Source organism: Meles meles, chromosome 7 (genome assembly GCF_922984935.1).
Source record: "Meles meles chromosome 7, mMelMel3.1 paternal haplotype, whole genome shotgun sequence".
Classification (NCBI taxonomy): Eukaryota; Metazoa; Chordata; class Mammalia; order Carnivora; family Mustelidae; genus Meles; species Meles meles.
In genome coordinates, this window is record NC_060072.1 from 16,681,338 (window position 1) to 16,697,996 (window position 16,659).

The following is a 16,659-nucleotide window of genomic DNA, read 5'->3' on the forward strand; positions in this document are numbered from 1 at the left end:
CATTTTATGTTGGAGTCAGTTTCACAGTGTCCTATGTGATTGACCTATGTCTGCAACGATAGACATCTTTCGTGTTCACTTAATTTAAATGCCATAAAATTAACCACAGTATTTACTCGGGGTGATTTTTATCTCTTTCATATCTGTGGTTGTGTCCCCTTCTGCCTTCCTATACTGTTTATTTCCGTATTTTATTTCTTGTTTAACTGTGCTATAGAGTTGTCCATTTTATTGGAGTTTGGGAATCCATTTTTAACTTTTTGACCATCTTTTTGTTTTATGTTCTATTTGTTTATTTTCAGCCCTTATCTTTATTATTTTCTTCTTTCTAATTTCATTGAGATTACTCTCTTACTTATATAATTTCTCAAGTTAAACACCAAACTCATTTAAGTCCTTTCTTTCTTTCTTTCTCTCTTTCCTTCTTTCTTTTTTCCTTTCTCTCTTCCCTCCTTCCTTCCTTTCTTTCCTTCTCAATTCAGTTTATATTACATCCAAAATTTTGATATTTCACTAACTTCACTGTTGTTCAGTTATAAATTCTTTGCAACTTCTGTTACCTGTTAACCCATGAATCATTGAGAACATTTTGGTTACCAAGTGAATTTCTTTTTTAAATGCATCCATATTTTTACTATTGATGTTGATTGCTCTTGGAAAGAGTTACCCTGAAATTAATGCTCAGAGATGTATTGGGATTTCCCCTGCCATTCTGCATGTTTAACATTTGAACATGTTTCAACATGTTTTCTTCTGGCACGTGCTATTTTTCAGCCCACAAATGACGTTTTTTAGCAGACAACATTGAATACACGTAAGTTGTGTATCTCTGATTGAATTGTTAGCTCCTTGAGGACAGGGATGGTGTCCTAAACTCCGCTTCCTTACTGCACTAGGAGAACAAGTAAATGTCTTTGTGTGTGTGTAAACAGAGAGAGAAGTTAGAGACAGAATCATAAAAACATTTCTTAGCTCAACAACCATTATTAATCCCAGGGCTGGTTTTTCAGGACAATTTGCATCATCTTTCTGAAAACAAGAATAATGAATGTTTTGAGTTCTTCCCATGAGTCAGGCACAATGCTGACTCCTTTGATGAATTATCTCATTTAATCCTCATAAAACCTCCAGGGCTTCAGTTGTGTTGCATGGTTTGCAGACTTACTATGAAGGCTGGGAACCACACCTGTGAGGCGGTCAGGAAGCAGGGAGACTCAGCACTGGGGACAGAGCAGCCACAGTGCGTGGTGCCTGTCCACCAATGTCACTGCTCCTGCCTCTGCCTCTCCCTGCCACTGCTGCTGTCCCAAACCCAACCCCACCCTCACTGAACCATGGGTCCCTCTGTCAAGATCCAAAGCCCCAGGGGGGAAAGATCCAAGGTCAAAAGCTACATAGGGTCAGAGATAGAAAGAAGCTGTCCTCCCTTCAGCTGAGCAAGAAGTGGGGAGATCTGCTTCCCATCATGACTAAAACAGCAGGGGGTCTCCCCAAAACTTGAGAGAGGGTTCACTTCCTGGGTCATTTAAAGGCAGTTATCCACTGTAACACGTTAAGCATTTGATTTAAGGACAAGAATCCAAAGCTTTCGTTAGAGAGCGAGGAAACAGGGCAGACAGACCTAGCTCCCCACTCCATTATTAGTTTACAGAGGAAGAATTTAAACCCGCAGCTTTTCATTTCCTGTTCCACTCTCTGGATGAGGGTCCTGAAAGACACACTGAGCCAAGGGCATCTCCCTGACTCTCCTCCTTCCTTGCAGATTCTCCTCTTCCTTTGGGAAAAGGAGAGATTGTGGAAAGCGAATCTTTAGACGTCAAATAACCATCTAGTTTGGGAGACGGCTTTGCCTCTGAAAACCTAGAGAGCTGGTTAAGAAGCCCAGAGTCCTGGCTGGGGAGGCAGAGGTAAAAGGTACTTAGCAGGGTGCCCCCATCCTGGGTGAGAAAGAAGGATGATCACATCTTTCCCTGGGCATGGCCACAGGCGCATCTCCCTGGAGAGGAAGCCTAGTCTCAGTGGCTGCCACACCCCTGCTTTTCCATCCCGCAGCTTCCAGGGCTTTCTGACTTTTCTGGGTCCCTGACGCCCTCCCTTTCCCCTCCACATCAGCCAGAGTAGACCCAAGCTTCCAAAAGGAACCTTACTAGGAACCCTAGAGACACAAGTACACTTTTGAGCCCCGGGAAGGGTAAATTCACACCAACTCTCCTAACTAGATTAGAATTTCAGATCCCCCAAAGTACATCTTCCCAGGCAGTGGGGACCATTTCTCTCCTGCTCCGTTTCAGATGCCTGCTCTGCTTGGCAAGAGTAGTTGAATCAGGAGTTCCTGTCTCTCCCACAGTCCTAAAGCAGCAGGTGGGCCTGCACACATGGAGACTGCTTTCATGCTCCCCTAAATGTCCATCGGCCCTCACCTCTTTGGGGTGTGCAAAAGCAAAACAGGAAACATCAGGTCATGCCATCAGAAAGTACATAAGCAAGGATAACTGTAGCCATGCTTTGATTAGATACAGAAAACCAGCAGGACTCGGGTTCGCACCCTCTCTTGGCGTGCGTGGCCTCATTCTCAGGTCCCATACGTCGGCCCTGGTAGCAGCCGATTCTTCACTTCATGGTGGCGAGATAGCTGTAGCAGCTGTTCCCGTGTGCTGAGGTTCAAGGCCAAAGAGAAAGCCCATCATAATTCCTGCTAAATGCCGCACAGTCATGCTGATTGAGCCAGGGTTCCCTCACCTGCTCCTCCACGAACCAGGCACTGAGGGGGAAAAAAGGTGTGCTCAGTAAATTTCCTAGGATTTCAGAACAAGAATGGACCCCCAGGAAATGTGGTCCAGTGCCCTTCTGGTGGGACCAGAAGGTAGGACTCACACAATGTATCCACTCCCTTTTCTCTAGACTGACATCTAGTTAGTTTGCTGGGGTTTGTTTTTTTTTTAAAGATTTTTTTATTTATTAATTTGACAGACAGATCACAAGTAGGCAGAGAGAGGAAGGGAAGCAGGCTCCCTGCTGAGCAGAGAGCCCGATGCAGGGCTCAATCTCAGGACCCTGAGATCAGGACCTGAGCCGAAGGCAGAGGCTCAACCCACTGAGCCACCCAGGCGCCCCTAGTTTGCTGTTTTTGAAGGGAGGTGGAGGGACGGGAAGCCAAAAGTAGGCGTGTGACTTCAATTTCCTTGTAAAGCACCCTTTTCCCTCACCACACATCACTGCCAATTCTCACAACTTGATGTGATTACATTTTTTTTAAATGGTGTAAAATTCGCTTAGCACAAATAAACCATTTTAAACCGTTCAATTCAGTGGCATTTAGCCTTTCCATCCCCACGATCTCATTCCAAGCCGTTCTCCTCACCCCAAAAAGAAACCTTGCACTGGTGAGCAGTCCTTCCCCGTTCCCTACCCTCACGCCCAGCCCCTGGCAACAGCTAATCTGCTTCCTGTCTCTGCACATTTGCCTTTCCAGGATATTTCATACAAATGGAGAGGTTACTGCATTTTGAACTGGGGCTCATTCCAGAGTATTCTTACATTAGCAAAGCTTGTACCTTGTTTCATGCTCCCGTGAACTTAGAGACGAGCTAGTTGTAACTGAGATCTAGGATAAGAGGCTTTATTCAGAAGTCAGTGGTTATTTACAATAATGAGGGGGAACCAGGAAGAGAGTCACAAACCTGTTGCTTGGTACCTAATCAGCCCTATGATGAAAGTCTAATGTGCATGTGAAAAAAAATAATGTCATGTCCTTTTCTCCGAAGCAAACTATTAAAATAGCCTCATTTCCTTGGGGCAACAGAGAGCATTTTCCTTGGATATAATAACATTCAGAATGTGAAAGACATTTATTGGCCTATGTGGAGTGGATGATGGATTGGTGAGAGCTCAATTGGGAATTCAAGCCACGAACAGGAAATGATTTGCCTGAAATTGTCTTTTTGTATTTTTAAACAAGATCTTATTTATTTATTTATTTATTTATTTGCAAGAGTGAGAGAGAGAGAGAGGGAAAACAGGAGCAGGAGGAACCCCAGGCAGAGGGAAAAGCAGACTCCCCACTGAGCCAGGAGCCCAATGAGGGGCTCGATCCCAGGACCCTGGAATCATGACCTGAGCCAAAGGCAGACACTTAACTGACTGCGTCACCCAGGGGCCCCTTTGTATGTTTTTAACATATTATTTTTGAAAATTTTAAACATGGCTGAATAATCTTTGATGGCTTGAAAGAGTCTTGTAATATTTCATATTCATTTACAATTTTTATGTTAAACTTGTAAATGCTCCTTCACTTGAATTACACCGAGGATCACATATTTTAAATTATGAAATACAATCAAGTCTTAGGGAAAACCAGGAGTGATGGTTAGATGTTTATATACGAAGTCTTCATTGCAACAGACAGTTATTTTATAAATCCAATTTTTAAAATGGGAATTTAACAATTTCATATTTCTTTCTCTCAACAGGAAAATAAAAGGAAACTTGATATTGAAATTCTGAAATCGACATCTTTCCTGAAAATTTCTTTTCTTCAAAAGGAATTCCTCTCCCCTCTCGATTATTTTTTTCATAAACTGCTTTCATGGAAACCAGATGAGCTACATTTCATCCCCGTGATTGCCTTATGCATATATTTGAAAGCCAAAAATGATGTATTCTCACACTCCAAAGAAACTTCTTTGGTTACCACACCATCATTTCCAAGTGCATTGTCAATTCACGAAGATCAGTTAAACCCTTACACTAGGATATCAAAACTGTGGCCAACACAGCTGGACTGTCAATATCGTGTCTAAATTTAGTTATTAATTTGTTGATCAAACGACTTCGTTGCCATGACTAACTAAACAATACACAAGAATGGTTAAGATTAAATTGCTTGGAAAAGAGGGAGGGAACTGAAAGGTAAAAAAGGCAGCATTCAATCATTAGCTAAAGCACATGGAATTTGGACTCCTGTGTCTGGCTGGACTCAAAGGGATTTCTAAAGGAAGTGATTTCCAGATTCAAGCTCCTTTAGTAGAGAAAATCTGCCTGGAGTCAGAGAGATAATGAGGACATCACTTTCTGATCTTAAATGCTTCAACAGATGACAAAAAATTTTTTTTTATTAAACTAATATACTTGTTGCTAGCTTGAAGATCTTAAACAGTGATTTCAGACACAGTGCCTCATGCTGGAAACTTCCTAGATCCAAACTGCATTCTGAATCTCAATTTCTTACTGACTCTCCATCCACCCACCTCGAGTCTGCCCAGCCGCCCGCACAAGTGGCTGCTTCTAATCCCACCATGAATCAGACATCTCCCTACAATGCTCTGTTTAATTCTGCAGACACTCCATTTTCTAGGTGTCTGAGTAATGACCCCGGTGAGCACTCATATTATCTTTGCAGTGGAACAAGGCAGAGAATTGGATCTTTAGGACTCAGGAACCAGATGGAGATGGGGTCAATTCCTGATGTTTATCACTGAATAGCCTGGAGCCCCCCGACTTCTTCAAACCTGTGCTCTGTATGCAATCTAATCAACAGACAGCACCCAGATTCTGAAGCCGGACTGCCTGGGTCCAAATCTAATTCATCACTTACTAGCCGGTTACTTATTCACTCTCTGTCTCAGTATCCTTAATTGTTTTTTTTTAAGATTTTTATTTATTTATTTGACAGACAGAGATCACAAGTAGGCAGGGAGGCAGGCAGAGAGAGAGGAGGAAGCAGGCTCCCTGCTCAACAGAGAGCCCGATGCGGAACTTGATCCCAGGACCCTGAGATCATGACCTGAGCCGAAGGCTTAACCCACTGAGCCACCCAGGCGCCCCTCAGTATCCTTAATTGTAAAAAAAAAAGGGGGGGGGATAATGGTACCTGTATCAGAAGGTTGCTGTGAGAATCAAATATATGTAACTCATAGCAGTATTTGGTAAGTGGTAAGAGCCATACGTGATTTCAGCAGTAGTTGTTGTCGTTGCAGTGGTGATAGGATTAATAGTAATAGAAATGTTATTGTCACTGTCATCGAATAATTGTATGGGAACTGAAGGAGATCACAAAATGCCTCCCAAAGAGGAAGTATTCGGTCAGTTGTACTTACTGTCTCTCACTGCTTCAGAAATTACCAAGGCTGGATGCTCACTCTCCTTCATGCAACAATAAACATTTCTAGCATGCAACTGTGAGCCGCTGGGGACTGGGCTGGGTGCTGACTACACGGGGAAGCAGAGGCCGGAGGCCACTTCCCAACGACGCTCAGGGGAGCAGGGAAACGAATGTGTAATGATTCGGTGCCTCAGGTGCTGTGATCCATGTTCCCTCCAGAGCAGGGAAATCAGGGAGGGCTCCCTGCAGGAGAGGACCCTGGAGGTGAATCCTGAAACAGGAGCAGTGCCAGCCAGATGGAAAAGTCCAGGGGCTTTCTAGGGGAGGGAACAGCCATACCCACGGGGCCGCCAGGGGGTCTATCTGTCCCAACACAACTGACCCTGTCACTCCCTCCTTTGCATTCCATCTTGGCCCCTCACTGCCAAGGAGACAAAGGGTAAGCTCTCCAGTGGGCATTTGAACAAAGCCTTTTTTATCATCTGACCCCACCTGCTTTGTTAAAGCATCTGCAGCCCCTCCTTTTCATGAGCACTGTGTTCTGAGCACTCCACTCTGGCTTTCAGCTGCTGCCCCTGTATGGCACTTCTTCCTCCTTCTCCTCTACCCCCCTGTCCTGCACCTTCATGCCCCAACTTCAAGGCCCATCAAATGTCCCCTCCTTGGCAAATCTTCTCCTCTCTTCCCAGAAAGAAATAATAGCTCCTCCCTCTGTACCTTAGCTGCACTCTTTAACACATTGTATCATTATGTCTTGTTTATTCCTCCTCCCTCCATACCCCCACTAAAATACAAATTCAGCAAGGTCAAGGTTTTATTTGACTTTGCATTCCCAGGGCTTAGCCAAACACGTGGTGAGCTGCTGATAAACTGGAGCTATTGTTTCTCCAATGGAGGCAGAGCAAATACTCACTGAGTCACAGAGTTAGTTCAAGCAGCGCTTGCTGAGGAAGGAACCAGTCTACCAGACCAGAGACTGTTCACAGCAGTTTTGTGTGGGGAAGATCCAGCACTATTTCTGACCTTCTTTCTCCTTAGTCTCCCAAGTGCTTGCTTTTGAAACGTACAGCCAATAGGAAAAAGAAATTGGAAGAAATTACCCCTTGGGAGTCCAGTGTCCCCATGAAATGTATAGTCCTGGTATCTGAGCCTCTGTTGCCATCCAGTGAGCTCTCATCAGCTGTTAGAGATCATGGTCTAGATTTCCTGCACATTAAGTTGGAAGCGATTTCCATCTATTCTTACCCTCCATAGCTTGCCAGGAACATACATGAGATCAGTTCAGACTCTACAATTAGAAGCAGGGACCTGGGGACTCCTGGGTGGCTCAGTCAGTTAAGTGGCTGCCTTTGGCTCAGGTCATGATGCCAGGGTCCTGGAATCAAGCCCCACATTGGGCTCCCTGCTCAAGGGGAGCCTGCTTCTCCCCTACCTGCTGCTTTCCCTGCTGGTGCTTGCTCTCTCCCTCTTTCTCTCTCTGTGTCAAATAAATAAAATCTTATTTAAAAAGAAGGGAGGGAGGGAGGAAGGGAAGAAAGGAAGGAGGGAAGAAAGAAGGAAAGGAGGAAGGAAGAGAGAAAGAGAAAAAGAGGGAGGAAGGAAGGAAGGAAGGAAAGAAAGAAGGGAGAGAGGAAGGAAGGAAAGAAGGGAGAAAAGAAGGAAAGAAGGAAGCAGGGACCTGGCCCTCAGATCACACACTGCATGGTGCTGAGAGGGGCCATGACCATGAAAAATTGAAATGGGCATTGTCAACCCCATCCCACTTTTTTTTTGCAAGTGCGTACCCCACTACCTGAATCTTAGACTCCACCCCATGCTACTACAAAAAGACAATTCACTTCTATTCCTCTAATCTCTCCCACAAGGAACATCAGTTTTCACCTCTTCTCTGGCTTTGAGAATGTAAAGCTCTCTCCCAATTATAGAAATAAATTCAACTTTTTGATTCTCTCCCTGCTGCTCCTTCTAGTTGCTCTCACTTCCCCAGTGTATGGTCCGCTTCCTATCTTTCCACGATCTCCCTGTCTATTTATCATGAGTATTAGTTGAGTATGTGTTGAGGATCTTCTGGGACCACCAACCTCTAGACTTCTTGGAAGGTGGTGAGACACCTTATACTTGTCTCACTCCTGGTCTCCCGATCACAATACTGTTAGGTTTTGCTACTTGCCACTGAACTCATACTAATCAATACAGTAGATGACAGCTGTGAGCTTCTCTGGTTTTTGTTTGCTTAGCATTTCTTCCCTCTTCTTCTTGTCATAAGAATCTGACTTTCCTTGGGTAACTCTCTATTTCCTATTTTATGTGGTCCTGATGGGACTGTGAGCTGTGAGAGCTCATCAAGCATAAGGATTGGTGGAGAAGTAGACTTCGGCCCAAGCTGGGCCAATCCAACCCTCTCTCAGAACTCTGACCCTTGAGCAGAGTGACACAAGTGTAGAAAGCAGTTGAATCTGTCACCCTAATGGCAATGTCCGAAAGAGCCTGTTCATGGAATCTCCAAAGCTCTTCTGGTTACTCTTTTCCTAAGGTTTGCTGTTAACTAAAATATTAACTGCTGTTACAGCAATTCACAAAGACCCAAGTTCAAAATAAAGATAATTTTGAAAGAAGGTAATATTTCTAACCTTAAAAAAAGTTTAATTTGAATTATTTTGCCATTATTTATCTATTCATATGACAAACTCCTCCTTTGATTTTGTAGAACTATACCATCTCCCTTCAATACATCCCATTTTTCTTAGGTTAACCTGACTTGGTTTATGTCTGTAACCAAAGGAATGAAACTGATAGAGTGACGAAGAAAAATATTAATCGATGAATGCTCCTTCGGAAATCATCTTAGAAGTACAAGCTCAAAGGTATAATATGCATTCAAATGCAGTTTGATTTCTTAAGGTGATAATTTCCTAAGGATAGTCCCATAGCTGATAAAAATCCAAATTGGAATCTCTAACTTTGAAAGCATTTCGCTTTGGGGCACCTGGGTGAGCATCTCACACTCTCTCTCCACTCAGGTCATGATAAATACTTCTAGCTTGAAAGGAGAGGGAGGGGTATTTAATTTTAACAACTTTGCCATTTTTCATCTCTTTATCTATGAGCATCAGGTGTTTATTCTGGGCTCTTCCTGCAGACCTGTAAGTACCATGTTTAGGTGACTTCTTTCTGACACTCTCCCAGTGCCTTATTCTTATGATAAATTTCACACATTATCTTCCATACTTGCCACCAGTTACCAATGGAACTTTCCTGCCTTGTGCATAAAGGAGAATTTTATCATCTTTAAAAAAAAATTTTGTGGGCAATCGTTTATTTTTCATTCTTATCAGGCAGTGGGAAGGAAAACACAGTTTCTAATCCTAATGAAGAAAATTTCCAGCCAAACATGGAAATGGTAATTCTTAAAACCTATTTTGCCACATGAGCTAAGACAGTGGTTTCTAAATGCGAGTTCAGGGACTAGCTTATGTCAGAAATAATGGAGGAGCTTCCTTGAAAAAGCACAAATCCCTGGGCTTCACCTGATCCAATGAATTAGTCATTTTAACGGAAAACATGTCCATTTGAAAGTCCGAAGTGTAGTTGCACTTTTTACATATGAAGGTGTCCAAGAGACTGCAGCCAGGAAAAGCAGGCAATGGATCCGTAGATGCAGAAAAATAGAAAAATAGATATAAGCATCCATATGATTGTACTACGTATAAAAGGATTTGGAAGACAATACACAAAATATGTTGATGGTGGGATTATTCTAGGAACTACAAAGTGGAGGAGACAGGATTTACTTTCCACTTTTACCCTTCGGCACAGTTCTTCGAATTATTATCACACTAACGAAGAGCACGCACAACTCTTAAATTCTGAAATTAATTATCAACAGTGAAAATATATTAAAAGCTTTCCAGAGCATTCTGATCATCAACAGTTTCAGGGACCACTGCACTAGGCAAATGAGATAAAAGTCCATTAGTTTAATTTCTCATTAAAGAAATTCCGCATTCCCTCAAGATGCAAATTCTTCCAATTATCCTGTAAATACCATGCCTCCAAGCAATGTTGACACCTGCTAGCATTTTAGCTACTCAGAAAGTAATAATGGAGAATAAATGATGAGGAAATAAACAACTCACATTGAAATGGGAACGGGAACATTATAGCTCTGGGAGAAAAAAAAAGTCTTACGACTGCTTTTACCGGGAAGACAGATGGAGAAACTAAGCTCCGACTCACCATCGTATATGTCCCATACACTGAGTACTTCATCTCACTGCTTTCAGGGAAAAGATCCATAAATCAAGCTAAAATTTTTACTGCTTTGTTTCCCTCCTGAAAACGTTTGATTGTCAGTGGCCAACATATTGAGTGTTATGGTTAAGAATTGTAATGATTTCAAGGGTACCTGGGTGGCTCAGTGGGTTAAGTCTCTGCCTTGGGCTCAGGTCACGATCCCAGGGTCCTGGGACCCAGCCCTGCATCAGGCTCTCTGCTCAGCAGGGACCCTGCTTCCTCCTCTCTCTCTCTCTCTCTCTCTCTCTCTCTGACTGCCTTTCTGCCTACTTGTGATCTCTATCAAATAAATAAATAAAATCTCAAAAAAAAAAGAATTGTAATCATTTCAATATAGGTCTTTTTTTTTCTAGTTAGACAATGACTTTATTGCTTAAGGATATAGACAAACTTATGCAACCAGGACAGAGACTGTTGATGACTCATATTTCCAGCTGGAGGGGAGGACTCTTTGGTCTTATAATATCAAGCCAATGGCTAATACAGTTCTCGACCAGCATCAGTCAGATTTAGCATCCTTTCTGTTCTTCTCAGGATGCATTCCAACAGCAACAACTTTCTTCATCCAATGGTAGAGATCCTCGGAAAGAGCAGGAGCAAGTCCTTTGGACTTAAGAATCCTCAAGATTGGATTGCCTGTCACAAAACAGATTTGAACAACACCATGTGAGTCTCTCAGAATCACACCAGTTTGTGAGGGAGTCAGGCCCTTCCTGGCCAGTTTGTAGATCTGCTCCTTATGTCATCAGATGTCAACTTCAACCAGGTGGGGCAGCTGCAGTGGTAAGGTAGAGCCTACCGGGACGGGCCCTTCCCAGCAGCGTGCGTGCGACCCATGATGCTACTGGTCAGGAAGCAGAAAACCATTCTGATATAGGTCTTAATGAAATAGGTTGGGTCAGCACCAAGTGGAACATTCCTTAACCTTCCTCGGTAGTAATATTCCACTGCCACCAGTCTAAAGAGCAAGAATCTTCTACTGTTCAGATTATCACCTTGGGATACTAGCTCTGACACACTTTTACTCTTTCTCATCCTCCTTCATGCCATTGTCTTGGCCCAACACCTTGCCATCAGCCATTTAGAGATGAAAGCAACTCAGTAGACATGTAGACCAAATCTCGGGACAGAAAATCCCGCGGGTTGGAATTCAGAAAGACACACATGATTCTCAGCTCAGGTCCTCCATCAGAACACTACTCCAGGCCAGGTCAGCATTCAGATTCCCAGCAGCCACACCTGGAAATAAGGATTCAATAAGTTGGGTACTGGATGCAGGAATCTGAATTTTAGCCAGTGGCCCAAGTGATTTTGCTGCTCCCCATAGGAGACCCAGTATAGAGAAGATAGTTCTGAACAAGGAGTTCAAAGTACTTAGACTCTATAGGCTGAGGTCTGGTGCTATCTGTGTTATTTTGAGGAAGTCATATCACCTCAATCTGCCTTTGTTTTCTCCCTGTTGAATGAAGGATTACATTACAATGATCTCTGAGGTCTCTTCCACTTCTGAATTTCTGTGATACTATAAATTAACACAGCGATCAGGGCTTTATGGAAATTCTCCATGTTGCTTCCTAGCTATCCAGTTGCTTCTGTCATCATTTAACATAAGACCATTCTTTATGGGCTTTCCTGGGAAGCAAAGAGCAGGTTCCTTTGCCTTGGGTATCTCCAAGTGGTATTTTCAGGGCCAGAACAGGCTAGACCACAGCCTCGCTCCAGAGGGCGGATCAGTAATTCTCAGTGGGCCTCCCAGCTGTGGATGTCTCCCTGAACTAATCCTCTCCTCTGGCCTCAGCTGGTCACTTGGGTATGTTCCTGTTATCAGCTTCTCCAACCAGGTTGCTCAAACCATCTAATCACGCTTTGACAGACGAAAGCTGTTTCACAGACATTGATCTCCGCCCTTGTCCTTACCAGAGGAAACTCAGTTTCATTCAGGGCAGCTGAAAATATTTGAGTTCCCAGTTTACTTTGCAGCTGGGATGGTCATATGTCCAATGAGATACAGGCAAAAGTCCCCAGGGATACCGCCACTTCCTCAATAAAAAGGCAAATGTCTTTGTCCCTTCAATCTTCACTGCCCATGCCCTACCTCTCCTTTTTTTTTTGGCTTAGAACTTGGATATGAGGCCTGGAGATGTAGCAAATCCCAAGATGAGAGGTATGAGGATGAAGGGTTATGTGGAAGGAGAATGGAATGATGAGAAATGCTGGGCCCCTGATGGTGTTCCTGAGCCACCGTCCCAGTCCTGTCCTCGTTCCCCCAGCACAGGAGACAAATCAGCTTCTGGGCTTAAGCTACGCAATGGAATTTCCTGTTATTTGTAGAGTCCACTAAAATGCAATGGTAGCAGGTCAATGCGGTCCCTCCCCATCACTGAAGTACCATGCCTGCTGGTCACCCACAAACACTTCTTGGGTGCCTGGGTGGCTCAGTTGGTTAAACATCTGCCTTTGGCTCAGATCATGATCCCAGGGTCCTGGGATCGATCTCCACATTGGGCTCCCTGCTCAGCAGAGATCCTGCTTCTTCCTCTCTCTCTGCTGCTCCCCCTGATTGTACATAGTCTCTCCTTCTGTCAAATACACAAAATCTTTAAATAAAATAAATGAATAAATGAAAAGCTTCTTTTACTTTTTTTTCCACCCTTGTTCCCAAAGACTCTTCACATTTTTGACTTGGGAGACCCCGCCTCTCCTAGTCCAAGAAGTTTGTCCTCCCTCTTTCCTGTCATGAACAGTTCCAAGATGTAAAGATGCCTAAACATGAGATGCCTACTTAAAGACTACTTTATTGTAAAACAAATTATAAGTTAATTCACAGTAAATCGAAACAGTTGACAGATAAACTCAAGACAGTCACTCTCGTAGCAGTCATTAATTCATCCATTTATTCAATCACTTGGCAAGTGCTCGTTGCATATATATTTTCTGTGGGCTGATGTACTAAGCACTGAAGGATATTCAAAGAGAATAAAATCCACCTTCTTCCCTGGAGCTAGGGAGCAACACATACACAAGCCTGACACAGCTCTGTAATAATGCAAAGACAGCAAGTGACCAAGTGGTAAAAAAGAGGTTTTGCCAAAAATTTATTATCATTTTAGAGAGGATGGAAATTGGCTGAAACCATTTTCTAGACAACTTTTTTTTTTCTAAATAAAACATTTGCTTCAGTGAATCAAACTTTTCTGACAATTTTTTCCCCAAGGGCAAATAGTCTATTTTGGAACCAGGGGGGTTATTTATAAAAAAAAGAGAAAGAGTCAGAAAGTATTTGTAGAAGAAAGCAAATGTTTCCAAGTCCAGCCCTTAGTTCTAAATATCTCCTTTTAATTTTTCCCAAGGGATCCATTAAACCCTCAAGGAAATATGAAATATAAAAATGATTCCAGATCATTCCTGTGAACTAGAATTCCGTGAGGGTGATGCAGAGGATTTCCGTAAGTACCCTGTTTGTGCATGGACGACAGACCCCCACCTCAGAGTCTAACACCAGAACCGTGCTTCCTCTACCAGATCCCCACGGTGTGAGCCTGATGCCTCCTCAAACATGGAGTGGCAGAAAACCTTTTGAATTAAATTATGAAGGGATCATGTATGATGTATGAAGCCATGTTAAAGGCAGAGAAATTAACGTAGAGACAAATTTGTGTAAGAGGGTAATCAAGCAGGTGCAGCCACTCTGGAAAACAGCATGGAGTTTCCTCAAGAAGCTAAAAATAGAGCTACCCATCACCCAGTGGGTATTTACCCCAAAGATACAGATGTGGTGATCCGAAGGGGCACCTGTGACTCAATGTTTGTAACAGCAAAGTTCACAATAGCCACACTGCGGAAGGAGCCAAGATGTCCTTCAACAGACGAATGGATAAAAAAGATATGGTTCATTTATACAATGGAATATTACTCAGCCATCAGAAAGGATGAATACTTACCATTTAAATCAACATGGATGGTGGGGCACCTGGGTGGCTCAGTGGGTTAAGCCACTGCCTTCGGCTCAGGTCATGATCTCAGGATCCTGGGATCGAGCCCCACATCGGGTTCTCCACTCAGCGGGGAGCCTGCTTCCCCCTCTCTCTCTGCCTGCCTCTCTGTCTACTTGTGATCTCTCTCTGTCAAATAAATAAATAAAATCTTAAAAAAAAAATAAATCAACATGGATGGAAATGGAGGGTATTATACTAGGGAAATAAGTCAGTCAGAGAAAGACAATTATCATATGGTTCACTCATATGTGGGATTTAAGAAACAGTGCAGAGGATCATAAGAGAAGGGAGGAAAAACTGAATGGGAAGAAATCAGAGAGGGAGAGAAACCATGAGGGACTCTTAACCATGGGAAACAAACTGATGGTTGCTGAAGGGGAGGTGGGTATGGGGATGGGGTAATTGGGTGATGGGCAGTAAGGGGGGCGTGATGTGATGAGCAGTTGGTGTTACTGGGAACTGACAAATTGTTGAATACTACATCTGAAACTAATGATGTGCTGTTTGTCGGCTAACTGAATTTCAATTTTAAAAAAAGAGACAAATTTGTGCGATCGTTATCAGACAAATGCAGAAATAGAACCTAATGACATTTTTTGCACTCTTTGTTTCACTACACGCTTCCCTTCAGTATTCCCTTCAGTGTGCTGTGCAAACCAAACCTAGAAGCTGTAGGTTTAGAGTAATGGAAATGGGAAGTAATCAAGTATCAAAAAGCTATACTTTGCAAAAGGTCACTTCCCTTATGTAGTAGAAAACATGTTGTCTATTGTTAAGTAAATGCACAAACGTGTATTTTTAAAAACATATTAGCTTTACCAGCTGCACTGTATCATTTATCAGCCATATTTCTATCATAAAAGGATTTGGCTTGTCCCTGAAAATTTAAATCAATAAAAATGTCTATGTTGTAGGTGTAATTGACAGCTTCTAGTCTTGCGCAAATGCCAGTAATAAATATCCCTGAGGGCAGAAAGGCAAGGATGTAGTACCGATTTGTTTAAGGCATCCCCGGACTTTCCAGAGCATTCCAATGTCAAATGTTTTATACCATGTCTCGGTATATATTCTTGGATGCAAACCAAGTGTCTTTGTAATGGGGATCTACTGTGTTTTCTACTGACCTCTCCAGTCTCCCAAGAACTGCCCCTACCTTCACCACTTGTTGGTGGCTCCCTCCCAATTAGAATATCAGGGATAGACACATGACCCTTAAAAAATATCTAAGATTATTATATCTTCTTGAGTCGTTGGCCTCTTTATCATTACAAATGACCTTTAGCTTTCTTTATCCCTGGTAATATAATCTTTGCTCAGAAATCTACTTAGTAGTCTAATCATAATAATAAGCTTAAAAGAAGTTTTGCACATCAGAGCATTTTGATGGAGAGTCATGCTAAGGAACAAATGCTAGATCTTTTTTTTTTTTGCCTTCTATATCCTAAAACTGTGATCAATATCAAACATCATTTTCATGAACAATGACCAGGAACATTTTCACTGGTTCTTTTTTCCTCATTGAGAAATATAAGGGTCCCAATTTTCAGATGATCATGATATTTCAGAGCCAGGCCATATATACTTATTAAACATTTGCAAAGGTTTTTATCTGGATCTTGGCTACATTCCAGCAGTGAATTAAATTCTGCCTCTCAGGGGAGCCTGGGTGGCTCAGTCAGTTAAGCATCTGCTTTTGGCTTGGATCATGATCTCAGAGTTCTGGGATTGAGCCCCATGTCTGTCCGGCTCCCTGTTCAGTGGGGAGTGTGCTTCTCCCTTGTCCCCTCCCTACCCCCCCACTTGTGCTCTCTCTTTCTCTCTCTGTCAAATAAATAAAATCTTTTAAAAGAAATAAAAAATTCTGCTTCTTGAATTGTTAAAAAAAAATCCCTTTACCTTTTTTTAACAGTGTGATAAAATACGCATAACATACAATTTACCGTCTTAACGATTATTAAGTGTACAGTTTGGTAGTGTTAAATATCTTCTGACTTCTCTCCAATCAATATTCAAAACTTTTTTATCTTGAAAACTCTATATCCATTAAACGATCTCCCACTTCCCCCTCCTAACCCCTAGATTTCATTTTACTTTCTGTCTCTATGAATTTACCTTCCCTTTGCTTTTTTAATCACACTTTACCTCATCAGAATCAAAGTACTAATTTTTTTGCAAAAAAAAATAGAAAATCTGGAAAGGTACACAAGTAGAAATTGAATTTGAAATGGAATTCTCCCCATTTCCAATCCCATAGACCAGAAGTAACAACTA

At 42.5% G+C, this 16,659-nt stretch overlaps 1 pseudogene; it reads right to left on the reverse strand.

Annotated features, from left to right (window-relative positions):
- Window positions 1–10,733: 10,733 nt before the first annotated feature.
- On the reverse strand, window positions 10,734–11,230 carry LOC123947167 (annotated as a pseudogene).
- Window positions 11,231–16,659: the final 5,429 nt, after the last annotated feature.